The sequence below is a fragment of the Musca domestica genome, unplaced genomic scaffold (assembly GCF_030504385.1).
Source record: "Musca domestica strain aabys unplaced genomic scaffold, Musca_domestica.polishedcontigs.V.1.1 25, whole genome shotgun sequence".
Classification (NCBI taxonomy): domain Eukaryota; kingdom Metazoa; phylum Arthropoda; class Insecta; order Diptera; family Muscidae; genus Musca; species Musca domestica.
The window spans coordinates 9,534,495-9,553,526 of NW_026712277.1; the positions used below are offsets into that span (position 1 = coordinate 9,534,495).

General features: G+C 37.6%; 1 protein-coding gene across 1 annotated transcript in view; it reads right to left on the reverse strand.

The window, feature by feature from the left end:
- The window catches only part of LOC105262291 (ecdysone receptor), a 188,085-nt gene extending 169,269 nt beyond the window's left edge, over nt 1–18,816 (reverse strand). Inside the window, exon 1 of the mRNA XM_059123826.1 lies at nt 17,060–18,816. The gene's annotated coding sequence lies outside the window, so the exon portion shown is untranslated. The remainder of the gene's footprint in view (nt 1–17,059) is intronic.
- Between the last annotated feature and the right edge of the window lie 216 nt (nt 18,817–19,032).

Sequence of the window (19,032 nt, forward strand, 5' to 3'; positions counted from 1 at the left end):
TTCATACATAACCTGTAGGGTAAATCTACAGCGGGCACAAAGGAATCAGAAGAGGGTCTATTTAGACAAGATGTCACTAAAATGAGACCAGACGAAATGTGGGTTTTAAATGGCCGACAGAGGAAGTCTTGTAGGGCGGTCTTTGGTCGAAGATAGAATAATAAGCGTTTTCAAAAGGCGTCAGGAAGCTAGTCTTCAAATACAAGAGAAAAAGTCTTTTAGGCCAAAATAAATGCTTGTTATATAGACGATCTTAAGCGGCTCTTGAGGTAAGACTAGGGGAAAGTCACCATAGACGATCAGAAAGAAGATCTTTGTGACAACCAAATTTAGAGTCTTTGGAGGACGGGATGTTTAGGGTTTCTTATTTCAACCTTTAACAGTTTTATTTCATTTACTACGACCTGATTAAGGTCTGGTATGGAGTCGTCCCCTAAGAATTTCGACTCCGATATTTGCAAACGCTGGACATTGGCAGAGAAAAGAATCTACATTTCATCAACTTCCCCGCATGCCCAGCATAAAATGTCGGAAATAGCATCAAATTTTAGAATAAGTTTAGATTTGTTGGAATTGGTCACGTTTAGCACGAAATATAGACTTCAAACGGCCAATGAAACCCCCACACGCTGCCCGAATATTGCTCTGCGGTATTTTGGCCCATTCCTGGCGAAGCGCTTGCTTGAGGTGATCTACACTTTGGTATTTTTTAGTGCCAACCTTGCTTTCCAAGGAACCTCATTTTGTAACCATTCTTGGTTGGCGCGTGCTGAGTGCCATGGTGCTGAGTCCTGTTGGAATGTCCAAGATATGCGGCCAAAATGTTTTGCGTGTCCAAGGCTTTAATACACCCTCCACAATATTTTCGCAGTAATGTTGGGAATTTATTCTGATGCCACAGTCGATTTATACGAGTGGAGAGCGACCATCGGCTGGTATGGCGGCCCACACCATCACCATGGGCGGCCCTTGAGTTGTGCTGGCCAACCGAAGGTGCACATTTTCAGCTGACCTCTTTGGCAAGTAGACACGAGCGGATCATTTTGTTTGTTTACAAACTGTTGGACAACGAATTTTTTCTCATTGGAGAAATCTGAAAAAACCAAATTCGGTAGGTCACCACTTTCGGCCAAGCGAAGCAATTCTTTAGCTCTTTTGAGTCTATTTTCTTTCTGTTGCGGTGTAAGTTTTTGCAATTTTTGGAATTTCAATGGCTTTACGTCGGGCTCATTTTTTCAATATTTGCCGAATGGAATATAGCGAGATTTTCAACTCACGAGCCATTTTGCGGCCACTGCGACGCGAATTTCGATCAAGTCGCTTCTTTACTTTTCGAACCACTTCAGCTGATTTTGCTGTTTTCTTCCGCCACTTCCTTAACGTCGGGCTACCAGTATCACGTAATCGGTAACGAGCGATGGTACGGAACACAAAAGACTTTTCACATTTAAATGCTGCAGTGATCTTACGATAGCAGCGGTGCTCAAAAAGAAATATCTCTTTTCAGTCAAATTTCTCTTTGCTTATTTAAATCAAGAATAAAACAGTGTTAAGTCATTATTTATACAAATATTTTTTATCCATTTGCTTTATAAACTATTTTGGCAAACATTCGTGTTTAAAAACAATTAAATAGAACCGTAAAATATAAAGAAAAACAGAATTTTAATTTTCTCTTAAATTATATCTTTTTTCTCTTCATGTTCTAGAATACGGTTTTGAGCACCGCTGCGATAGCCACTTGTGGTTTTCCAGTCAAATATAAAGAAATCTTACTATCACGCTGAAATTCCGTCACGAATAACTTTTTTCTGGAAAATTCTTACCAAAAAGCTATTGTACGCTTGTAAACAATATAATGAACTGTCACTGGAATATTTTAAACAGCTGTCGGAGGAGTGGCTTAGAAATGACAGCAATCTGTTGTTGGCTGCAGTTTTTTCATCTCAACCTGTATATATATACTTTGTTGGGTCTGAAGTGAGTATTTCGAGGAGTTACAAACAGAATGACAAAGTCAATATACCCTCTACCTCTACCTCCACCTCCTATACCCTCCTTCCTATGCGCTGGTGGAGGGTGATCACAATAAATCTATGTTTATTTTTCTCCATCTTCATCTTTTTTCCGACAATTACTTTGTTTAATCAAAGATTAACATTTCCTTACAACTACTTCAATAACAATTGTAACATCCTATATTGCAGACAGATATCGCAGCAGCAGAGCCGCTGACGTCACAACAAAGTGCCTTCCCAGAACTACTTATTTTAGTTGGTTTCAAGAAGAAGAGTTATTATTGTTTTAATGTTTTGTCAATAAACAATATCCACAACTCAATTGCTGGCCTTATTCTCCTTCCCTCCCCACCCTAGAATTCAAGAAAAACACCAAACTTCACCGTCAACTTGTTTTCATTATCGGCGTGTCGTCAGGGGGGTTTTACTTCAGTTCTCCTTTGGAGGGTTCTGTATTATTTGTTATTGTATTTAGATTAAAAACGTTTTGTTTATTTATTTATTTATACCATAGCTATTATGTAGGAACATTTCTGTATGTCTGCCTATCTGTTTAAGGGGCCGAAAGGGGAACCCTGCTCCCATTGTTATCGGTCGGGGTCCCGTAGAATGCCAACAGACAACGAAAGCCCAGAACAAACCCCCTAGAGTACATTAAGCACTCGGAGAGATAGATAGGCGCAAGTTGGCGGGGAGAGAGTGAGAAAGAGAGCGCGCGGTAATGAGCAAGCACCACCATAATAAAGATAGGAGAACCAACGAACGACCGACCGACATCGCAATAATTTTCATGTGGTGTAGGTTAGGAATTTTTCAGAAAGAACGCAATGCAATCGTTTGGCAACGCAAACGACGGACGACAACGACGAGGAATATGAAATAAACAACAAATCATAAAACATGTAGGGAGAGAGAGAGAGAGAGAGAAACAACAAATAAACCATTGTGCGTTGCATACCCAACCAAACAGAGTCAGGCGGCCACAGTTGTAACCAGGCAGCCAAACCACCCTCCCTCCCTCCCCCCCTCCCTCCCTCCTTACTCATTACGTTGTAATGAAAACAAAAACACACATTCGTACACGATGCATATTCTGGCATTCATGTTTCGCTACGAACGTCATGCAGAATGGTAAACGTGCAGACCAGCATGCACAGCTGAAATGCACTCTCTCTCTCCGTCAGAAATGCAAAATAAAGGGGAGCAATAGGTGTTCTTTGTCGGAGAGTCAGATAAAGTTCAGCCTCGAAAAGAATAACAACATAAACAAGAGATACCCACCAAAAAAGCGAGAGTGCAGCAGAGAGGAAGTTATATATATATATATGTGTCGCTATGTTTGTGTGCATGAATGTACATGTTTTCTATGTTGCCACAAATGTTTGTTGCATGCAAAATTGCACTTGATTTGTTTGTTAGCAATTTAGGCGAATATTTGCAGAAAATAAAAAAATAGCAACAAACGGCGACAAACCAATGAAATTATACGAAAACATGAGATGAGGGAGGATACACAGAGCGAGAGAACATTTCGTTTTCTCTTCGTACCGATGCACTCGGCAATCGAATAAAGAAAAAACCAAATTTAAAGCAGCAGGAAAAAAAAGAAATACAAAATGCACTGCCGTGGGATGCAGGTTAGAAAAATTTGTACGGATAATGTTTTCGCGGGGAAGGCATCATCCGGTAATTTTTCAATACAGAAAAAGTTTTCGGGATAATTTGTTTGGTATAGAAAATGTTATCCGGATAAGGTTTCACATAAAATATGTTAACCGGATAATGTTTTCGTATAGAAAATGTTATCCGGATAAGGTTTTCGAATAGAAAATGTTATCCGGATAAGGTTTTCGAATAGAAAATGTTATCCGGATAAGGTTTTCGAATAGAAAATGTTATCCGGATAAGGTTTTCGAATAGAAAATGTTATCCGGAAAAGGTTTTCGAATAGAAAATGTTATCCGGGAAACGTTTTCGAATGGAAAATGTTATCCGGAAAAGGTTTTCGAATAGAAAATGTTATCCGGAAAACGTTTTCGAATAGTATATGTTATCCGGATAAGTTTTCGAATAGCAAATGTTATCCGGATAAGATTTTCGGATAGAAAATATTATCCGCATAAGGTTTTCCGATAAAAAATGTTATCCGGATAAGTTTTCGAATAGCAAATATTATCCGCATAAGGTTTTCCGATAAAAAATGTTATCCGGATAAGTTTTCGAATAGCAAATGTTATCCGGATAACATTTTCGCCTAGAAAGCGTTAAACGGATAAAATTTTCTTAGAGAAAATCATTTTCGGATAAGGGTTTCGCCTAGAAAATTTTATCCGGATAAGTATAAGAAAATTTATCCGGATAAGGTTATCGCATGGATGATTTTTTCCGAATATGGTATATCATAGAAAATGTTATCTGGATAAGGATGGATTCGTATAGGAAATGTTATTCGAATAAGGTTTTCGCATAGAAAATTTATCCGGATAAGTTAAAATGTTATGCGGATAAAGGCTTCGTCTTGAAAATGCTATCCGGATATTTTCTTGTAAAAACGCACAAAATATCCCACTGTGCTTTTTTTTGAGCTAATTATGTTAGAGACAGAAATCTAATTTTTGCATAGTTGAAGAGGTCTCCCCCTACACAGTGGTGCAGCTAAAGTCAAGGTAACTCTGCCAACCAACTCTTACTAATGGAGTTCGCCTCTGACGTAAATGCCAACAAAAAAACACAGCAAGAAAAAAAAACAGCGGAAAACTCCTCCATCGCTTGGCTACCAACATTTGGTAGAGATGCGAAAAGAGAGATACAGGAAATCACGTCAGACACACACAGAGAACCTGCAGCGAGCATTGTGTGAATTATGATGGCCACTGTGTAAATGTCTGGTGTCAAGAGCGAGCGAGCCAGCCATGTGGCAGCATTTGGTTTGGTATGGCCCTCTTTGTGCAAAAAAATTAAATAAAAATTGAAAGCAAATGTCGGAACATATGGACAAATACATACGGCAACAATAACAAATAACAAACTAGAAAAGCATTAAATCTCCATTAGAGAAGTTGTTGGATGTTGGCGTAAGCAAGAACAAAAACAACAACAACAAAAATAGCAACTAATGGAAAATGCCAAGCAAACAGCGGGCGATAAAAATCCAACATTTAGCTATAGAGCTATTAAATGAGATTTGCTGTTTTCCCTTTCAATGACAATGGGAGGGGGGAGGTAGAGGGGGAACAGCGGGAAGTGATTTAGCACAGAAAAACTGGAATAGAGGCACATAACCCAAGTGAACATTGATTTAATTAGACTTTATAAGTTTTTAATGTCAAAATTGTTGGTGTCAAATGCCTAAATCCATTACAGCATGAACTCAGGTGCCAGACCCTGGCCGAGAAAAGCTCGGTTCACAAAAAGATACCTCTTTCCGATATCTATGAACTGTAATAGAGTCTCAGATTCTAGTTAAAAATCAAAATCTAAAAAAGTTTCTTCTTTTTTCTCCCCTTCTTTTTATTTCAATTTTCTTCTCCCTCTCTCTCCCCTTTATGAACTCCATTTAGTCATCTTCTTCTTTTTCCATGTTCTTCTTGTTTTGTTCTTTGACATTTTGAAAATATGTAAGTTTTCTTGTTTACGTCTTTTTTTTGCAGCTTTACAAAATCTAGTAAATTGCATTGTTGTTGTTGTGGAGCCAACAGAGGCATCTAAACTCTGCTACGGACTGCATCGAAGGCTGCTGCATCAAAAACCCCAACACCATTACTGCCTGCTGCCAGCCAGCCAGCCAGCCAGTCAGCCTGCTATGGCATTGTCAAAGTCAAAGTCTCAAGTGACTAGATTCGATTTCGAGGCAATTTCTTTGTGAATTTTTAATGTTACGACGACAAGCGTAAACGCAAATAGCAAAGCAAAAAAAAAAAGACGAAGCTGCAGGCAATATTACAGCAGCAAAAAAAAAAGAAGGAGAACAGAAAAGAACAGATACAGGCGGCAGCATAAAAAACCAGCAGCATCTGCACACAGCAGCCATATTTAAAATTCATTGAAAAGCCATTGAGGCCGTCGATGCTGAAAAGATGATGAAGTGCTGACTTTGGAATCATCATCACTGGGAGTTGCAATGGTTCAGTTGCATGATATTGACCCATAATAGTTAAATAATGCAGAACAAAAATACGAAAAAAGAACCAGAAACACAGCAGCAAAAACTGAAATTTGAACACGAAAATGAAGTGGAAGTCGGGTGCATCGATTCTCTTCTGGGTCAATTTCAAATGCGGACAATTTTGATATTATAATGAGAAAATGTTGTTTTGTAATATTATCCGGACACAGTCTTCGTATAGGAAATGTAATCCGGACACAGATTTCGTACAGAAAATTTTATCCGAATAATGTTTTGGCCTAGGAAATTTTATCCGGATAAGGTTTTGTATAGAAAATGCTATCCGGACGAGGATTTCGTACAGGAAATGTTATCCAGAAAATGTCTTCGTGTATCATACGTTATCCGGATAAGGTTTTTGTATATAAAATATTATCCAGATAAGGTTTCGGATAAGGTTTTCGTATAGAAAATGTTATCCGCATAATGTTTCCATACAGAAAATTTTATCCGAATAAGGTTTTCGTATAGAATATGTTATCCGGATAAGGTTTTCGTACAGAAAATTTTGTCCGGATTATGTTTTCGTAAAGAAATTGTTATCCAAATAAAGCTTTCTTTTAGAAAATTTTATCCGGATAAGGTTTTCGTATAGAAACTTATATCCGGATAATGTTTTCGTCTAGAAAATAATATCCGGATAAGGATTTACTATAGAAAATGTTATGCGAATAAGGTTTTCGTATAGAAAATGTTATTCGGATAAGGGTTTCGTCCTGAATATTTTATCCGAAAAAGGTTTTCGTAAAGAGAATGTTATCCGGATAGGGTTTTCGAATAGAAAATGTTATCCGAATAAGGGTTTCGTCTAGAAAATGTTATTCGGATAAGGTTTTCGTCAGAAAATGTTATCCGGATAATGTTTTCGTATAGAAAATGTTATCCGGATAAGTTTTTCATAGTGAAAATGTTATCCGGATAAGGTTTTGGTATAGAAAATATTATCCGGATAAGGTTTTCGTCAAGAAACTTTTATCCGGATAATGGTTTCGCATAGAAATCTTTATACGGATAAGGTGTTCGTCTAGAAAATGTTACCCGGATAAGATTTTTGTATAGAAAATTTTATCCGGATAATGGTTTCGCATAGAAAATTTCATGCGGATAAGGTTTTCCTATAGAAAATGTTATCCGGATAATGTTTTCGTATCAAAAATGTTATCCGGATAAGGTTTTCCTATAGAAAATGTTATCCGGATAAGGTTTTCGTATAGAAAATATTATCCGGATAAGGTTTTCGTATAGAAAATATTATCCGCATGATGTTTCCATACAGAAAATGTTATCCGGATAGGGTTTTCGAATAGAAAATGTTATCCGAATAAGGTTTTCGTCTAGAAAATGTTATCCGGATAAGGGTTTCGTATAGAAAATGTTATCCGGATAATGTTTTCCTATAGAAAATGTTATCCGGATAATGTTTTCGTATCGAAAATGTTATCCGGATAAGGGTTTCGTATAGAAAGTGTTATCCGGATAAGGGTTTCGTATAGAAAGTGTTATCCGGATAAGGGTTTCGCATAGAAAGTGTTATCCGGATAAGGTTTACGTACTGAAAATGTTATCCGGATAAGGTTTTGGTATAGAAAATATTATCCGGGTAAGGTGTTCGTATAGAAAATGTTATCCGCATAATGTTTCCATACAGAAAATGTTATCCGGATAAGGTTTTCGTATAGAAAATTTTATCCGGATAATGTTTTCGTCTAGAAAATAATATCCGGATAAGGATTTCCTATAGAAAATGTTATGCGGATAAGGTTTCCGTCTAGAAAATGTTATCCGGATAAGGTTTTCGTCTACAAAATGTTATCCGGATAAGGTTTTCGTCTAGAAAATGTTATCCGGATAAGGGTTTCGTCTAGAAAATGTTATCCGGATAAGGTTTTCGCCTAGAAAATGTTATCCAGATAAGGTTTTCGTCCAGAAAATATTATCCGGATAAGGTTTTCGTATAGAAAAAGTTATCCGGATAAGGTTTTCGTATAGAAAATATTATCCGGATAAGGGTTTTCCATAGAAAAGGCTATCCGGATAAAGTGGTCGTATAGAAAATGTTATCCGGATAAGGCTTTCGAGTATAAAAATTTATCCGAATAAGGTTTTCGTATAGAAAATATTATCCGGATAAGATTTTAGTAGAGAAAATGTTATCCGGATAAGTTTTTCGTATAGAAAATTTTATCCGGATAATGTTTTTGTAGGGAAAATGTTATCCGGATAAGGTTTTCGAATAGAAAATGTTATCCGGATAAGGTTTTCGAGTGGAAAATGTTATCCGGATAAGGTTTTCGAGTGGAAAATGTTATCCAGATAAGGTTTTCGAGTGGAAAATGTTATCCGGATAGGGTTTTCCAGAGAAAATGTTATCCGGAAAATGTTTCGTATAGAAAATATTATCCGGTTAAGGGTTTCGTATAGAAAATGCTATCCGGATAAGGTTTTCGTAGGGAAAATGTTATTTGAATAAGGTTTTCGTAAAGAAAATGTTATCCGGATAATTTTTTCGGTTAGAAAATGTTATCCGGATTAGGTTTTCGTACAGAAAATGTCATCCGAATAAGGTTTTCGTAAAGAAAATTTTATCCATATAAGGTTTTTGTATAGAAAATTTTATCCGGATGAGCTTTTCGTACAGTTAATTTTATCCGGATAAGGTTTTCGTCTATAAAATGTTATCCGGATAATTGTTGTACGGGAAATGCTATCCGTATAAGGTTTTCGTACAGAAGATTTTATCCGGATAACATTTTCTTATAGAAAATTTTATCCATACAATGTTTTCGTATAGAAAATTTTATCCGGATAATGTTTTCTCACAGAAAATATCCATGTTTCCTGTGTAGTGCATATTTCCATTTTCTTGGAAACTACTTTCCATTTCCCCATGTTTCTTTACCCTCTTTCCAGTTATGACCAGACTGAATTATGGCCATCAACATGGCCGTCCGCCCGTCCTCCATGGCATATCGTGTCAATGCAAGTGGAACGATAAGATTAGGCGTTACACATTCTGTGGTGTTTTTATGCTATTCGAGACTCATTCATAAGTTGCTGTTTTTTTTGCTGTTCTTGGTATTATTTTCAAGATTAAATGTAAAACAAATGTTTACATTTTATTGAAAAATCATGAACAAAATTACAAGAAAAAAATACAAAAAAAAAAATCAAAAACAACAGAAATAACATCTGTACTGAAAATCTAGAAGCGGCAGCAGAAAAAAACACCGCATTTATAAATATCATTTTAGTTTCTCGACCAAACGAAACTAGAGGGAGAAACAGCAAGACGAGAACAAACTAAAAAATAGCTTTTCGAAAAAAAAATCCAACAACAATACAAAAAATTACAACTGCGAAAAAACTGCAAACAAAACAATACCTAAAAAGACAAGAAGAAGTTGAAATGAAAGGCAAACGGAGAAACACACAATTGACTAAAACGACTACAAGATCAACTAAAAGGCAGACAGACAGACGGACGGACGGACGAACGGAGCGACCAACTAACCAACCAAACAAGAATATGTCGGGACCCAGAACGAACAGCCGCAGCAGCAGTTCTACCCAACTGCGTTGTTCTTTGCTCGGCGTCCAAGAAATTGGCAACCAAGCGTAAGCGCGCACCAGCAGCCAGCGCCAAGGCATTTTTCGCATTCAGCCAAGAGACCTCCTAACACAATGATGTTCTTTTTTCATTTGTTTTTATCACTACTGATGCCGCTGTTGTTCTTCTGCTTCGGTCCCGGCTATTGTTGTTGTCGTCGTCGTTGTTGTTGTTTTGGTTTATTTACTTCATTTTTTAATGTTTTCTGTTTCGTGGGCTTCGCTCGTAGCCGACTTCCACAAGTCAAGTAAGTCACCCAAGTCAGCGAGTCTTGTCTCTTCGCTCTATCTGTACCCCACTAACCGGTCCCTGGTTCCTCTTGACAGACATAAGTACGCGCGACTGACGACAATCGTTACTATTTTTCTTGTTTGAATTTTTTTTTCACTTTTTCTCCTTTGGTTTCAGTTGTTGTCTAAACCACAGCAAGAGGTGCTTTGTTGGAAATGGGAAAGTGTGGTTAGTTTTGGCGAAGGGTTTGTAACAGGCAGGCAGGCAGTTGAATTGAGGAACATGGGGTCCTTGAGAGGTCTTTGGACGATCTACTACAAAGTAAATGTACATTTAAATCGACCACTAGCAACAAGTAGTTAAGGTCCCATCTATGACACCATAGATCGGCCTCAGGATGTTTAAGATAGGGCGGATGAGCACTTAGAAAATCTACATAGCCTACATGAGCCCTCAAGTCATCTACGGCGAAGTAAATAAGCCCTCTGATTGTCTACGATGAAGTAGATGCGCCCACGGGTCATCTAAGATGGAGTAGATATGCCTCAGGTCATCTACGATAGAGTAGATGTGCCTTCGGGTCTTCTACGATGGAGAATATGTGCCTTGCGGTCATCTACGATGGAGTAGATGTGCCTTTAGGTCATCTACGGGTCATCTACGGGTCATCTAGGATGGAGTAGATGTGCCCTCGGGTCATCTACGACATAGTATATGAACCATCGAGTCATCTACGGTGGTGTAAATAAGCCCTCTGATTATGTACAATAGAGTAGATGTGCTCACGGGTCATCTACGATGGAGTAGATGTGCCATTAGGTCATCTACGACAGAGTAGAGGTGCCCTCGGGTCATCTACCATAGAGTAGACGTGCCCCGGGTCATCTACGATATAGTATATGAGCCCTCGACTCATCTACGGTCGAGTAAATAAACCCTCTGATTATCTACGATGGAGTAGATATGTCCTTAGGTCATCTACGATGGAGTTGATATGTCCTCAGATCTTCTATGATAGAGTAGATGTGCCTTCCGGTCTTCTACAATGGAGAAGATGTGCCTTGGGGTCATCTACAATGGAGTAGATGTGCCGTGAGGTCATCTATGACAGAGTAGAGGTGCCCTCGGGTCATCTACCATAGAGTAGACGTGCCCCCGGGTCATATACGGTCGAGTAAATAAGCCCTCTGATTATCTACGATGGAGTAGATGTGCCCTTAGGTCATCTACGATAGAGTAGAGGTGCCCTCGGACCATCTACAATAGAGTAGATGTGACCTCGGTTCATCTACAATAGAGTAGATGTGACTTCGGGTCATCTACGATAGAGTAGATAAGCCCTGGGTCACCTACCACCATTAGATGAGATCTCGGCTCATCTCCGATAAAGTAGATGACCTCTCGGGTCATCTACGATAGAGTAGATATACCCTCGGGCCATCTACAATAAAGTAGATAGGGCCTGGAGTCACATTCGATGGTATAGATGATTTCTGGGGTCATCTACGATAGAGTACATGGACCATCTACGATTGGATGAATGAGCTGCGGGTCATTTACAGGACATATGCCTTCTCAATAAATTCTCGGATCATCTTCTACACAGAAGATGTACTTCGTATTCCATTATCTATAGATATTGTGAACCTTGGGCCATCTACAGTAGATTGGTAAACCCTCTTCTACAGAAAAATTGAAAAACAATGTAAGGCACCTCCGGCTTCGTGGTGAGCGTAAATCTCCCATTAGCAAGCCAGTTTTAATATGTTACATCTTTTGTATTTCTTTTGCTTTTTTCTTATCAAGCTTTTCGACCGAACAACCTAGCGACCGGCTATTCCCAATTGTTAAATAGCCAAACAAGCTGCTAAGAAAAACAAGTCAGCCAACAACAGAAGAAGCGGCAACAGCAACATCAATACCATCTTCACAACGAACAACAAGCGAAACAACAATAAGAACAATAGAGTCAGCCGTACAGGCAGGCAGGCAGTCAACCAGCCAGCCTACCCCAACCAACCATCATCGAAGCGTACCGACAGTCAGTCAGTGGTGCAAGAATAGTTTTTGGCCAAGAGTCGCTCGGTTGGTTGGTCGACCGATTTTAAAACTGAAAAGAAAACAAAAGCAACAGCAGCAAATTTTATTTTCAATTGGATGGCTAAGTTAGTTGTTGGACAAGTTGATTCCCCCAGCCATGATTGTTGTTGTTGTTGTAGCTGTGTATATGGCTGGTTGGCTGGCTGACGGGCTGTTAGTAGGCATACCTAGCCCCAGCTAACAAGCCTGCACTTGGCTGGCTATGATGGTGGTAGATTTGTGTTGTGGTTATTTATCCATTTGCTTTGCTTTTGTTGCTGTTGCTGTAGCTCTTGTCTTCTTTCGTTTCGTTGTTTTGTGCCTTGGCAATTTTCATTGACAACAACCAGTCCAAAGTACGACGACGATGCGATGAGTTTTGTAGTTCAAGAAGATTGGTAGGTAGGCAAAACAAAAGAACAACAACAACAACAACAAAAACAAAAAAGTTATTTAAAAATGTGCAACTTGACTTTTGTTCGTTGAAATCCTTTCAAGGACTGACTGACAAACTGGATTTCATGCAAAGACAATGTGCAATTTAAACATGAATAGGTTATTGTTGTTGATATATATTTTTTTTTTTTGTGGGATTTGGGAATAAGAAATGTAATTTTTATGTATTTTTATATTGTTAAGCCAAATGACAAAAAAATAAGCATCTTTTGAAGGAAATAATCTAAAAAATGGCCTAAACAGAGTTATGTTATACCTACATTAAAAAATTTATTAAAACCCCCAAAAATGCTATATCATTGACTAGGGAAGGCTTTCTCAGTAAAATAGAAGTTTCCTTTTTCAATACAAATTTTCCCTGAAAACTACTTAAATATCTTTTAAAAAATAATCAAACTCCCCATCAATGCGTTTTAAACCCCTCTAATCGGATTGATAGACATAAAATTAACACATGCTTTATTGTCGTCTAACAGACACCACCCACAAATTGCCTCCCTCTCTCACCTGCTCACACACATGCACTCTTTTTGCAGTACTCATTGTCTCTCCCTCTTTGATTTTGATGGGCTCTATCAATCAATTTGAAAACCCCCAAACAAAAAAAAAAACAAAAACACAACGGCAGTGTATGTTTTTGTTGTCGTTTTGCTTTTTTGTGTCTTCTCTCTCGGCTACCTTGACCGATTATCATGTTTATCGTTGGCTTTCGTGTATGTCAGCCAAACAAGGCATAGGCAGACATCCCAGTAAACAATTTTTTCCGACTGCTCTGATTTTAGATTTTTTTCCGAAATTTCTGACGTTTTTTTCAGAAATTTCTGATAGAAATTGGTCCGATTTTCTAAACGTTTTTTTTTAGAATTTCTGCACATTTTCCTGTGTTTTTAAGCGAAAAAAAACTCGAAAAATGTACAAACGGAGAGAGTAGATTGTCTATTGCTCTGGCATATTCTCTCCCACATGTAAACGGATGGTGGTGGTTTGACACATTCTCTCCCATAGTAGTTGTTGTTGTGATCATTCATTTCAAGATCTCAACAACAACAAAGCAAAAATGCTATTTGTTATTGTTATTGTGAACTGTTAGATTTTCCGTTGTAAAAATGTGCGTTTTGTTGTTGTTGTGAATCAGCCTCTTTCTCTTTCGTTCCCAAAAAAATATGATGGACAAAAATTGCAAAAACAACTACATACCGGTTTTCTGTGTGCACTGCTTTTTATTTTTAGTTCTTGTTTAGCAGTTGAAACAGAAACGTGCTACTGTATGTTATGTTCCTAATAAAAACAATATTTATAATGTAAATGTATTATAGATGTAATATTTAAACTACATTTTTACGAAACCCGAAATAAATTGTTTGTTTTTTAAATAAATATGTGTTTTTTTTTTTCATTTTTAAGTGGTGTGACGATTTTTTCGATATTTCTTCCGAATTCTGAACGATTTCTTTCAGAAAATCGGAACTTTCTCCCGAATTCTGAGCGTTTTTTTTTCAGAAAATCTGAATTTTATTCCGAATTTTCTTTCGAATTCTGACCGATTTCTTTCAGAAAATCTGAATATTTCGCCGAATTTCCAGACGAATTCTGCCCGATTTCTTTCAGAAATTCGGAGTTGTCCTCCGAATCTTTTCCGAAAATCTAATTTTTTCTCCTATTTTTTCAGAAAATCTTTCCGAATTCGGTGACCACGTCCATACAACTTTCGTACCGAAATCGGAAGGAATTCGGAATCAGAATCGGACATTTTTTCAGAGATTCTGACAGAAATCGGACCGAATTCGGCAAAAATTGTTTACTGGGATATTCCACCACCGCCACCAGCACCGTACAAATAACAACAAACATACACGCACGCACGCACGCATGCAACACACAACATTCTCTCTTGTGTTTAAATTATGCAGGGACAAGAAAATCATGTTCCCAGTATGTGGTGTTGTTGTTGTTTTTATTTTTGTTGCTGTTGCATTGTAATTTGTATTTTTCAAGAACTCCCTTTTTTGCAATTTTTCCTAGTTGTTGTTATTGTTTTTGTTTTTTTCCTACCCCACCATGGATTGGGTTGTGTTATCAGTCTACTTGTCTGGCTCGGTTGGGAAAAAGAGTTACAAAGAAGAGGGAAAGAAAGAACGAATGAAAGAAAAACAACAACAACATAACCAACCATGCTAAATGTTTGTGTGTTGCTGTATTTTCCCTTCGTTTTTGCATACATGCGTGAATTATTTTCTTTCTCTCCTTTTATGCCTATCGGCAGTGATGTCAATGCGGCGGGAATAAAAAAGCGCAAAAAGTGATTTCTAAGAAAATCACAAAATTAAGTGTAGTAAGTAAGGTATTTAATAAGATTTTAATAAAACAATAATTATACAGGGGCTACAATTACAATATATGAAAGCGCTAGGGTTTTCATTAATCTAGGAATATCAAAAGGCTATACTTTCTCGATTGGCATTTGATACTAAGGCGATGTAGTCTCTTTGACTTCCGTCTGTTTTTCGAGATATTTTGACGATTTAAGCTAAATTTTCCAATGGAATTCCGAATATATAATAAACGCCGTGGGGGAAAATTGTTCACAAAAATTTCGCCACGGCTGAACTTTGAACAAAATCACGGCAGCCAGGTCAGGTTTTTTTCATATTGAGCAACTGACAAAACAATTGAATTGAGCACATAAGAAGTATCAAAAGTTAGCTATTAATAAAGAGAAAGACAGGATAAGATGAAAAAACTGCAACCAACTTCAGAATGCTGTCATTTCTAAGCCACTCATCCGACAACTGTATTCCAGTGACAGCTCATTATATTGTTTACAGGCGTACCGAAAGCATTTTGGTGAGAATTTTCCAGAAAAAGTTATTCGGGATGGAATTCAAGCGGGATAGTGTGATTTCTTTATATTTGGCTGGAAAACCACAAGTGACTATTGTTAGAGCACTCCAGCAATTAAAATGTGAATAAATCTTTGTTCTTTACCGGGATACTGGTAGGGTAGCCCGACGTCAAGGAAGTGGACAGAAGAATACAGAAACATCAGCAGAAATGGTTCGAAAAGTAAAGAAGCGACTTAATCGAAACCCGCGTCACAGTGGCCGAAAAATGGTTTGTGAGCCGAACATATCGCAATATTCCAATTGGCAAATATTGAAAAATTAGCTCGGGGTAAAGCCATTGGAATTCCAAAAAGTGCAAGAACTTACACCGCAACAGAAAGAAAATTGACTCAAGAGTCTTGGCCGAAAGTGGTGAACTGCCGAAGTTGGTTTTCTCCGATGAGAAAACATTCGTTGTCCAGCAGTTTGTAAATAAACAAAATGATCCCCGCGTGTTTACTTGCGAAAGAGGTCAGCTGAAAATGTGCACCTTCGGTTGGCCACCAGAACTCAAGCGCCTGCCATGGTGATGGCATAACAGCCAATGGTCGCTCTCCGCTCGTATAAATCTACCGTGGCATCAGAATAAATGCCGAATATTATCGCGAAAATATCCTGGAGGCCTTGGGCACGCAAACGTTTTGGCCGCAGAACTTGGACATTCCAACAGGACTCAGCACCATCGAACTCAGCAGGCGCCACCCAAGAATGGTTACAAAATCAGGTTCCTCGCTTCATTTCCAGCGCACAATGGCCACCAAAATCTCCGGATACCAATCCGTTGGACTTATGTGTCTGGAGTATTTTGGAAAGCAAGGTTGGCGTTAAAAGATATCAAAGTCTCGATCACCTCAAACAAGCGCTTCGCCATGAATGGGCCAAAATACCGCAGAGGAACATTCGGGCAGCGTGTGACGGTTTCATTGGCCGTTTGAAGGCCTTAATTCGTGTCAAAGCTGACCAATTCGAAGAAATCTAAACTTATTTTAAAATTGGATGCTATTTCCGACATTTTTTGCTTTCATTCAATAAAATTTAAAAAAAAAAAATTATGGCGTTACTTTGTTGCAGTTTTTATCTCTCCCTTAATTATAGTCTCAACTTGGCTATTATTTTGCTATTTACAATAATAAATTATTCTGAAGAGAATGTGCTTGTGCGGCATATAAATTTTATGTGTTTGATTTCTCTTTCGAGACGAGCTTAATGATCTGAAAATTTTTTAATGTTTTCTTCATTTTGTTGGATTTTTCACATAAAATATTAATTAATTGACAATAATTCGATCCCTTTGTAACATACTAAACAGTCCTGTCAGTTTTATTTAATTTTTATTTTCGTGACTATTAAAACCTAATGCATACCACACTTCTGTTTTTTTTTCCTTTAAAAATGCTTAATCGTCAAATGCAGTAAAAAAACACCAAATAGACAACACTGTTCACTCCTCTTGTTCTATGCATTTGAATGGGGTATTTTAGTTAGGCCTCTGCCTAGCTCAATTTTAGTAGTTTTATTGAAGTTTTGACTTTGGGCTATGGGATGTGGGCTTTAACTGAGCACAAAAGGTCAGAAGAGCGTTTTTTATAGAATTTGCATAAATGTGGCAGACAGTACTTACCTTTAGCAAAAAGAAACAAAAAACGGCACGAGGAAGAACGAACGAAATATCACATGTGATAAATGAATGATGCTGCTGCTGTTTGGTGTAGTTTTATTAGAATAAGAAGATTCTGGTGTTCTGGCTGTATTTTGCACTTTGTAACTATTTGTTGTTGCACATACACCTGCTGGGGGTCATCAGCAAAGAATTTAATAATTTTTTATATTTCTATTTAGACTTAGCTATTTGTTTTTCTTTTTTTTTTTTTTTTTTTTGTTTCTTACAAAATAGCTGTAACACTTTGATTTTTTTGTTATTTCTTTATTAACTTATTCTTTAGCTAGATATTTTATTGCATTTTTTTTCTATTGGCAGAGTATTGCCATGCAAGGGTTTTCTACACTCATATTTCAGCTGCCGCGGACACTAACATACAAAGAGTGCTTCCATATTTCCATTAGATTATAATTTTATTATTTTCAATATTAATTTTACTATTTTTGCAGCATAAATTCCTCAAATTGTCAATGTTTATTAATTAAAAGAAAACAGCACTGCAGTCCAATAGGGCTGGCCGCCACGAATGGAGTTTGGCAAACGCCGTTGCTTTGCAAAACAAAACACTGAGAACGACGTCGTCTCCCGCTCTCTGCCAGACATTTATTTACACTTTGTTCTCTTCTCTGTGGGCTCTGCCACAATCATGGCTCATTTTCATTCATTGCATTTTTTTGTTGCTGTTAATTTATTTGTTTTACATTATTTTTGTTTCTGACTTACTTCTCTGCTTCGTTTTCATGCACACACACACACATAGGCTCTCTCACATAAACACACACTTTTTGTTGGGGCTGGATGCTCACTTTGCGGCCTATGGCGAAGTCAACGTTGAGAGTTTTGTTGTCGACAATTCTCTGCTGGGGAGGTAGGGATTTTTTTATTGTTGTGGTTTCTTCTTCTTCCAGTTGCCGTTTGTCTAAGCCCTGCATGCACATTCATACAGACGCCTGCTTGTTTTATTTCTTTTTAAACATTAATAATGCGTGTGTTGCAATTGTTGTTATTATTTTCGCTTTCCACTGCAGACAGACAGACCGCCAAACAGCATATCTCGATGTTACTTGTAATTGCAATTGATAAACTCACACAGAAAATGAAATTAAAACAAAGTCAAGAGAGAAAATAAAACACCAACAATAAAGACTGTTTGACAAGCAGCGGCGCACTCCGCTGTCGTTCAGTTCTCGCTCCGCTGCTGCAATACAAAAAATTGTGCAAATTTTTTCGCGACCATTAAGTTTTTTTGCTTTGCTGTTTGTTGTCGTCGTTGTTGTTGTTGTTTCTCTTCTTTTATTCATGCATTCAATTTTTTTTCTTGTTTTTTGTATTTCTATTTTTATTCGTTTCGGCCGTCTTTCTTGTAAAGAAATCTCAATTCTTTTCCACTGCTCTGAATTACAACAAAATCACTGCAAATTTTCTTTTAGGAAATGACTTTTCGAATGGAATTTCTTCTTTCAAATTTGCTCTCTTGTCACCCACAACACTATGACGACGGCGGCGGCACACACACTTCTTTAACTTAAAGATCTATTTGTTTAATGTTTTTTTTTCCTTTTTGTTGACTGATTTCCTTTTTGCAAAATATCAATCAAGTAACACTTTACTTTTTTTGTGTTTTCTTCTATAATTTTTTCTTCTATTTCTCAGCGACGGCGACGACGCCCGCACACATCACAATATCGACCGTAACAATAATTAAGACTGAGAGACTGAGACAAACTAAACTGAAATCGCAAAAGTAAAGTTGCATTCGCAGAGCATCAACGCCACCACGAACTATAAGGCATGCAGTTTGCGTTTGATGTTGTTGCAAAAGCAGAGTCAAAGAGGAATGCAAAACAAAATAACATTGCAAAAGGTAAGCTTTTTTCTCAACGAAAACAAGCAGCTTTTCTTGGGCAAGTGTCAGTGTTGCCAATGTTTTGCCA